General features: G+C 35.8%; 1 protein-coding gene across 2 annotated transcripts in view; it reads left to right on the top strand.

Moving 5' to 3' along the window:
• Positions 1-825: 825 nt before the first annotated feature.
• The window catches only part of LOC130455982 (uncharacterized), a 29324-nt gene continuing 21441 nt past the window's right edge, over positions 826-8708 (top strand). The window contains exons 1-2 of one of the 2 annotated variants that reach the window (XR_008914267.1): positions 826-941; positions 3583-3707. The gene's annotated coding sequence lies outside the window, so the exon portion shown is untranslated. Of the gene's footprint in view, positions 942-3580; positions 3708-8708 lie in introns of those variants that run through there. The other variant, XM_056808584.1, reaches the window with a different exon arrangement.

Here is an 8708-nt window from a genome sequence, read left to right as displayed (position 1 = left end):
GCTCCACTGTTAAAACAAAACAAAAACACATAACAAAATAAATTGCATAACTTTTTATTTTTTCTTTTTTTGAATGAGTTTTCTTATTTTGTTCAGCCTCAAAGATAGTTATTACTCATGAGCTTGATTCTGTCATTGATCAGCACAGAATCTTTTATCTACTGTTCAATACACTGGTTTCCCTTCACCATTCCTAGAATCTTCCCATATTGGTGTGAAACTTATTACTGAAACTTATTGTTGAGTGAGTTCACTCAATTGACTTTTGCCCTTTTGTTCAGAACTCTCCTCATTGCCTTCCCTCCCATCTCGGTTTAAGTGATTCATCAGCTTTAGTCTTCTTTTTCGTAGAAAGTACAGATATGGGACATCACATCTGACTGAAATTTCCCAAATGCAATCTATCCCATTATTTTATTTCCATGGTTAGGTCCTGATTAGTGGGAATAATGGATCCCCTGAAGTGGTGGCATCATTCAAATAAGCACTGCACATTAGCCTGGAACTAATTACTACTTGTTATATAATTGTAACTTTGAATAGTGTGAATTCAAGTACTTGAGAGCACCTCAGGGGGTTCATTATTGGCACTAATAGAGAATCTAGCTTTACTCAGTTCTGTGGTGAGCTCATTATTCATCTTTAGCAGCTGTCATGGCGATATGGTTACCTTACTCAACTAGCTATCCAATTCCATGGTCATTAAATTCTTCTTTTTGGCATTGAAAGACATTAAAAAAAAAGACTCCACCTTGCTTTCAGGCTTATCACATCAAAGTAACCTAGTTACTGTTGTGTATAACATTCTATCTCTGAGTTCTTTTATTTTGTACAGACCAAACTCTAAGCTATGTCTTTAACTCTATCCCTGGTTCTATTCAAGTCCAGCTGTAATGCTGTAATGTAATCCTTAGCATGAGAACTCTCTTGATTTCCTTGAGGTAAGTACTGATCTTGAAATTACTTTGTATTTTCTTTGCAAATATCTTGTATGTATCTACATGCTATTTCCCTGGCTAGATTTTAGCAACCTGAGAATCTGGGGGATTTCACAGCCTTAACATTGATCACCCATGATAAGAAAGTAGAAATGAGCTTCAATCTACATCAAGGGAAGAAATACTCTACTAGAACAAGCTTCTCTCCAATAGAATGTAAACTCCTCTAGCATAGGGAAAATTTCAGTTTTTTTTAAACCCTTACCTTCCATCTTGAAATCAATACTGGGTATTGGTTCCAAGGCAGAAGAGTGGTAAGGGCTAGGCAATAGGGGTTAAGTGACTTGCCCAGGGTCACACAGCTGGGAAGTGTCTGAGGCCAGATTTGAACCTAAGACCTCCTGTCTCTAGGCCTGGCTCTCAATACACTGAGCTACCCAGCTGTCCCCCAGAAAATTTCAGTTTTAACTTTGTATTAGAAGCTTCCATGATAGTGAATGATACATAGTGGGCACTTTGATAAAATGCAAAATGTTATTGTCAAAACTATTCTGTTTGCCTCTTTCCCCTATGGATTTTTCTGTGTTCTATTTTTTTAATTTTCTTTAAGGAGTTTTACTTTCTTGTTTTTCTTGTTCTTGTTCTTGTTCTTGTTGTTCTTCTTTTTCATCTTCTTCTTTCCTTCTCCTTCCTCTTTCTCTTGTTCTTCTCTGTTCTTCTTTGTTCTTCTTGATCTTGTTCTTGTTCTTCTTGTTTTCTTCTCCTTCTTCTTCCTCTTTTTGTTCATCTTGTTCTTATTGTTATTTCTTTTCTTCCTCTTTCTCTTTTTCTTCCTCCTCTTATTCACTCCTTTTCCCCCATTATTCCATAATTTCCTCCATTAAAAATGCAAACCTTTAAAGTAAATAAGCGGAATCAAGAAAAACAAACCTATAATTTTCTATTTCCAAAAATGGATTCTTATTCTATCACTTGAGTCCATAACTTCTGTTGGGAGCTGGAGAAAGAATGCCTCATTATCAGCCTTTATAGCACACTGGTTTGTCATTTCATTGATAAAAAGTTTTTATTCTTTTGAAATGTTTTTTCTTTACCATGTTGTGATTACTGTATGAATTATCCTGACTCTGTTCATTTTACCCTGTATTAGTTTATCCAATCTTCCCAGGATTCTTTGAAACAATTCTCTATCACTTTTTTAAAGGTATCACATTATGAAGTTAGCTAATTTCTCAATATTTTGTAGAAGATTGGGTCATAAAGATTTAAGATTAACAATTCCTATTTCTTCTTTTATATTCTACCTATTGAAGCATAGAGGTAGTTTATTAAAGTATTGACATTATATATGTATGTGTCTATACGTGTGTAGATACATACATATATATATATATGTATATGTATTTTGTTGTTCAATCATTTCAATCTGTCCAACTCTTGTGCCTCCATTTGGGATATTCTTGGGAAAGTTATTGAAGTAGTTTGCCATTTCCTTTCTTGGTCCATTTTGCAGATAATAAACTGAGGCAAACAGAATTAAGTCGTTTGTTCAGGGTCACACAATGAGGAATCTGAGAATAGATTTGAACTAAAAAAGATGAGTCTTCCCTGACTCCAGGCCCAGCACTTTTTTCACTGTACTGCCCAGTTCCCTGCATCTTCCCCCAGAAATTGAAACTCTTTATTTGTCCCACACACCTAGAATATTTATTCTTTTCCCCTATTATTAAAAACAAATTAATTCTCTTGATTTTTATGATACTTACATTGTCCAGGATTCTCTGTGCATATTCTAGAGGTATGTAGATGGTACAAAGCCTAGAGCACTGGAGCTGGAGTGCAGAAGAACCAAGTTATGATTGAATTTCAGATACTAACTGGCTGGCTGATCCTCTGCAAATTGCGTAGCTTCTCAACTGCCTCAGTTTCCTTAATGGTAAAATGGGGATAATATTAGTAGCTACTTCCAACTGTTTTTGTGAAGATCAAATGAAGTTATATTTGTAAAAAAAGCATAGTACAGTGCTTGACACATAGAACATAATTAATAGATTCTAATTTCCTTCCTTCTTCCTACCAAAAAATCTGAAACAAAATAAACAACTCTTAACTATAGCTATGAAACCCATCTGCCTGTCATCCTGGGATATTTTTTTTGTTTGTTTTCAGATTTCCTGTTGAAATTCAATTCTAGCAGCAAAAACAATTATTTTCACATTTTAAAAATCTCACCTCCCCCAAACATAATCTGTGACATAAATGCCATCCCCAAAAGACCAGTAAACTTTATAAGGATTGCAAAGGCTATCTAGATCCACACCAACATCAACTAGCAACTCCATCTTGGAATTTTTCCTTTTTCACAGGCACATAGAGAGCAAAGATTTTAAAGGTTTCTTTTCCCTTAGTCTAAATTCTCATTTGAAGGAAAAAAAAAGAATGAAGTTCTCCTTTCAACCAAGGCTGTAGGGTAACTCTGAGCCAGGATGATGAGCACAAGGAATCTCCTGGAAGGGCTGCTCAGGCTGCAATTTTATTGTTTTTGGTTGTTTTAGATATATAAGTGGGTCTTTACCTAAATCAAACAATGTCTGTCAGGAATAATAATTTGCACATTTGTTCCTTTCATTTTGTACTCTTTTAGCATTGAGTATGGGACATTGAACTATTCAATGGAAAATCTGTTCACTTTGCCATGTGACATATTGCTGTCAAAATCGAGAGCAAAATTGGGCTAATATATGATCTTGCCTGGACGTGGACTAAGCTGTAAGTTCCTTAAATAGAATGTAAGCTTCTTCAGTGATGTCTTTGTTTTCTACTTGAGTACCCCCAGCGCCAAACACTGATATTTAGTACTTACTGTTGAAATTGAACTGAATTTATTTGAGACATCACATAAATAGCAATAAAAGGTTCTGCCTTTAGATGTAGGCATGAGAATGAACGGGCTGGTCTAGGTGAGAGATTGAGGATTTTTTAGTAAAAGATTAAAAAAATATTTACAGCTATAAATTATCCAGCTTCATATTCTTCCACCTCAGAATTATACTCTTCTAGCAGCATTTCATTTATTGTCTTTGGAATCTGACTGAATCTTCATCTTATCTTTAAGATTGCTTATCTATAAAATTGCCTATTTATTTAAAATTATGTCCATCCCATTTTTCAAGTTCAGAGTAGTCAGGAAGTTTGGAAGAGTATAAAGAGGAATGACTCTGGAGTCTGAGGATTTGAGTTCAAATCCTACTTCTTATAATCATAATCTCTATAACTTGGAACAAATCATTGATCTCAACCCCAGTTTCTTCATACGTAAAATGAAGGGGTCAGAGTAGATACTCTCTGAAGTCCTTAATAGATCAGAAATATATTGTCCTTTAACATACAAGTATTTATTATTTATTACTTATTAGAAGAGAAGAGAATAGGAAAGGATTCTGGCAGAAAGTGGGATTTGAGCTGAGTCTTGAAAGAACCAAAGGAAGCTAGGAGTAAGAAGTGAGTGATTACTGGCACAGGAGATTTCCAGGACAAAAGTATAGAGTCAGGAGATGAAATGCAAAGTGTGAAGAACAGTAAGGAATCTAGGTAGATGGCTCATAGAATATATGGAAGTGTAGGGGTGGTGAGGTGGCCCAGTGGATTGAGAGCTAGGCCCAGTGACAGGAGGTCACCTCAGACACTTCCTAGCTTTGTGACTCATTGCCTAGCAACTACTCTTCTCCTATGGATCCAATACATAGTATTGACTCTAAGATGGAAGGTAAGGGTTTTATATAATTATATATATAAATAAATAAATAAATATATATATATATATATGAGAGAGAGAGAGAGAGAGAGAGAGAGAGAGAGAGAGAGAGAGAGAGAGAGAGAGAGAGAGAAGAGAGAGAGAGAGAGAGAGAGAGAGAGAGAGAGAGAGAGAGAGAGAGAGAGAGAGAGAGAGAGAGAAAGAGAGAGAGAGAGAGAAAGAGAGAGAGAGAATGAAAAATGGCCTGAAATTAGGAAAGACTTGAAGGGGAATACCAACTAGAAGGCTAATTTAATAGCCTAGTTGTGAGAGTACAAGGGCTTTTATCAAGATGGTAACTATATGAGGAGAAAGAAAGGGATTTGTTTAAGAGACATTACGAATTAACTAAGTAGTTTATGATGTAATATATACAGAGTTTGATGATCTCATTTTTATGAGATTTCAGTTTTATTTAGTAGCCCTTAAGTACTAATTATGTCATGGGCACTGCGGATATAAAGAAAAGGAAGTATTGCTGCCTTCAAGGCATTTATATATGCCCTTGATGCAGATTGTAGCTGACATGTGTCCCCTTATCCTATGATTTGGGGATGGGACCTAAAAAACATCTTCCCCAAAATATGGGATGTTATATATCTATGTTGCTATAGTACAGGGGGTTGCAATATTATAATATTCTGTCTCCCCCTGTCCCAACCTCAACCCAAACAGAGGATCAAATTAGGCAGTTAAAAAAGGGAAGAAAGTCTCACAGTTTAAAAAAAAATTATCTCTGGCCAACCCCAGAAGAATGCCTATCTTCATGGCCCTTAGAGCCAGAATAGCAAGAGAGAGAGGAAGTTGCCATACTTCAAATATGACAGAATTTTCTTCTTTTGCTCTCCTTGTGGGTAACTCTGGTAAGGAATTGAATTACCCAGCACATTGTCAGCACACATACAAGACTTTTGATCATTCAATATTCAACTGTGAGGGAGTGAGCCTCCTACAAACTCCCATTATAATATAAAAGGAACTGAGTATGTAGGTGAATACAATGGATGTCACAGTAGATGTGTGTATCTGTATGTGTGTGTATACTCTCACAGAAAAACCTCCCCGCCTCCTATTTCTTTCTCATGTATGCTTTCCACAGAGAATTGAAGAAGGATTTCATAAGGAGTTTTAATCGGCCTCCCAATGTAACATGCATGACACAGACATTTGGCCAAATGCTGAAGAAATGTACCTTATTTATTCAGCACTTTAGGAATCTACAGGGAAAAATGCCCATGGCAAGTTAGGTTGCAGTAACAATCTGTGCATTTTAAACTGTCTGCATCTACTTAAGCTACTATAACTACTCCCAGTAGTATGATTAAATACAAATAGTGTTTCCATATATTTTAAACACAGTCTTTTTCACTGGAACAGATACTTAAGATACAAGATTCTCAAATGAAATACTATCTTTGGGAATAATTGCCCAAATGTATATGGTTATTGCTTGTAAGGTTGTACATAACAGTTAAAATTAACGGTGCAGTGAGAAATCATTTCTAATCCACAGAGAAAGGAGATAAAGGAATTACAATTCTTCCTCTTCAAGATAAAAGGGTGTCTGTGTATCTTGGCCTCCATCTGTCAGAAAGACACAATAAAATTCTAGTATTTGCCAATTATATTCATTTATATGGTGACTATCTAATTCTATTTCCCCCTCTGCTAATATTCTCTCAAAGTAGGGACCAAAGTACATCATCAAAGAAATGCATAATACTGAAATAAATTGGATCATCATATAGTGAGAGTAAGGAATAATAGGTGGACAGTCCAGGTGCTCCATTAGAATTCTTGAGATGTCAAGAAAATGTGGGAACCCCAACTGTTAGTGTATATCCTGTAGTGAACAAAAATCATATAGGATGAACCAGGAAGGATGACTTGATTACAAGTCAACCTTCCTTGTTCATACTATGATGATACAAAATCAGCATATACAAAATCTGATCTTAGACCTATTAGAATATTTTTATAAAATGGAAACTAAAGAGCATGTAGGGCTAATACCCTTGGTATATAGTATCCCATGTTCAAGGCAGGATAGCCATTTATTGGTTCATAAGATCATAGGTTTAAAGCTGGAAGAAGTCCTTGTAAGATAATAGGATCATAGATTTAAAGGCAAAGGAACTTGGAACTGATCTATAGTCTAAACTCCCTCATTTTATATTTGAGAAAAATAAGACTCAAAGAAGACAGGTGACTTGCCTAAGGCACAGTTAAGCAAATATAAGATCTATTATTTGAAGCAATAGCTTCTGACTCCAGACCTAATAACCTTTCCGTTATGGCATGATGCCTCCTATATTACTACTAGGGCTGAAAGTAAAGCCAAAATTAATGGTGAAAAACTCCATCAAATTTTGCTAATGAAATGCCCATTGTGCATAAAGAGCAACTAGGTAGTACAGTGGATAAGAAAAATGGCACTAGACTCAGAAAGACCAGAGTTCAAATCTGTCTTCAGATACTTACTTGCTGGGTGACCTTGGGCAAATTATTTAACTTCTGCCTGCATAAAGAAAAAAATTGGAAAAGAAATTGCAAATGATTCCAATATCTTTGGAAATAAAAATGTCCTGAAGATTGCTATTTATTTATACACCCCTCTTTCATCATAAATCTCTCCACTGCCTGAATATACTCCCTTCTCACTTATGCCTCACAGAATTCTTTATTTCCTTTGAAATGTCACTTAAGCACCCATTTCTAGACAAAGATTTTTCTGATTCCCACAACTATTAATGCCTATTTCTCCAACTTGTTTTTAGATGCTTTTAATTGATTCTATATATATATATATATTTATATTTTGCATATACATATAAACACATATTTTTGTACACACACACACACACACACACACACACACATATATATATATATATCAGTCAGTAAACATTTATTAAGCACCTACAATGTGCTATGCATTGTGATAAGCATTGGGGATAGAAAAGAAGCAAAAGACTGTCTCTGTCCTCAAGGAGTTCATAATTTAATGGGGGGAGATAACAAGCAAACTGATATGAATAAACAGACTATATATGGGATGAAAAGGAAATAATTACGTGAGGGAAGGTACTAGAATCAAGAGGATACTATTATTATTAGAATTAATATTAGAATGAAGTGATACCTATAGAAGATAAGATATCAATTGAAACTTCAAGGAAGTCAGGGTAGCCAATTGGTAGAGATGAGAAGGGAGGGCATTCTAGGAATAGGGGACTGACAAAGAAAAAATATCTAGAGTTGGGAGATAGAGCTGTTCGTGGAATAGCCAGGAGGCCAGTGACACTGGATTAAAAAGTCATAAATGGTTGTCAGTAGGGTCCAAGAAGGACTAGATAAAGAAATGGCATACTGAGAAAATCCTAAGGACAGTATTGGTTTGATGTGGCCCATGTAGCCATGTAGAGTAAGACATGATTGAATGATTGAAAAACAACAGGCTGAAAGAATCAGGGGAAGGTAAGAGGGGGAATAGGTGATGAAGGTTTTTGAATGCTAAACAGATTTCGGTATTTGATTCTGGAGGTAATAAAGAGCCACTGGATTTTATTGTGTGTGTGTGTGGGGGGGGTGATGCAGTCAAATCCACACTTTAGGAAAATTGCTTTGATGGCTTAATGGAGGATGGATTGGAGTGGCAAGAGACATGAGACAGACAGATTCACCAGAAGGCTATTGTAATAGTCGAAGGAAGGAATGATTAGAGCCCCATATATAATCTAAGAAGGGATTAAGAGACAGTGAGGAGTCAGGGATTACACCTACCTTGGAAATCTGAGGGAATGGGAGAATGATGTGTTCTACAGTAATAGGAAGATAACAGGTGATGAGTATTTAGGGGGAAAGTTATGTGTTTTACCCATGTAGGTTATGCATATGGCTACATTAGTTTGTCTATAATTTAGCTAGTGGGGAGTTTCTGATAAGATATGTCAGGGATTTTGCCTAACCCTCTTGAA

Source organism: Monodelphis domestica, chromosome 8, assembly GCF_027887165.1.
Source record: "Monodelphis domestica isolate mMonDom1 chromosome 8, mMonDom1.pri, whole genome shotgun sequence".
NCBI lineage: Eukaryota > Metazoa > Chordata > Mammalia > Didelphimorphia > Didelphidae > Monodelphis > Monodelphis domestica.
The sequence above is the reverse complement of the archived record's forward strand: the minus strand, read 5'-3'. Positions and strand labels throughout refer to the sequence as shown.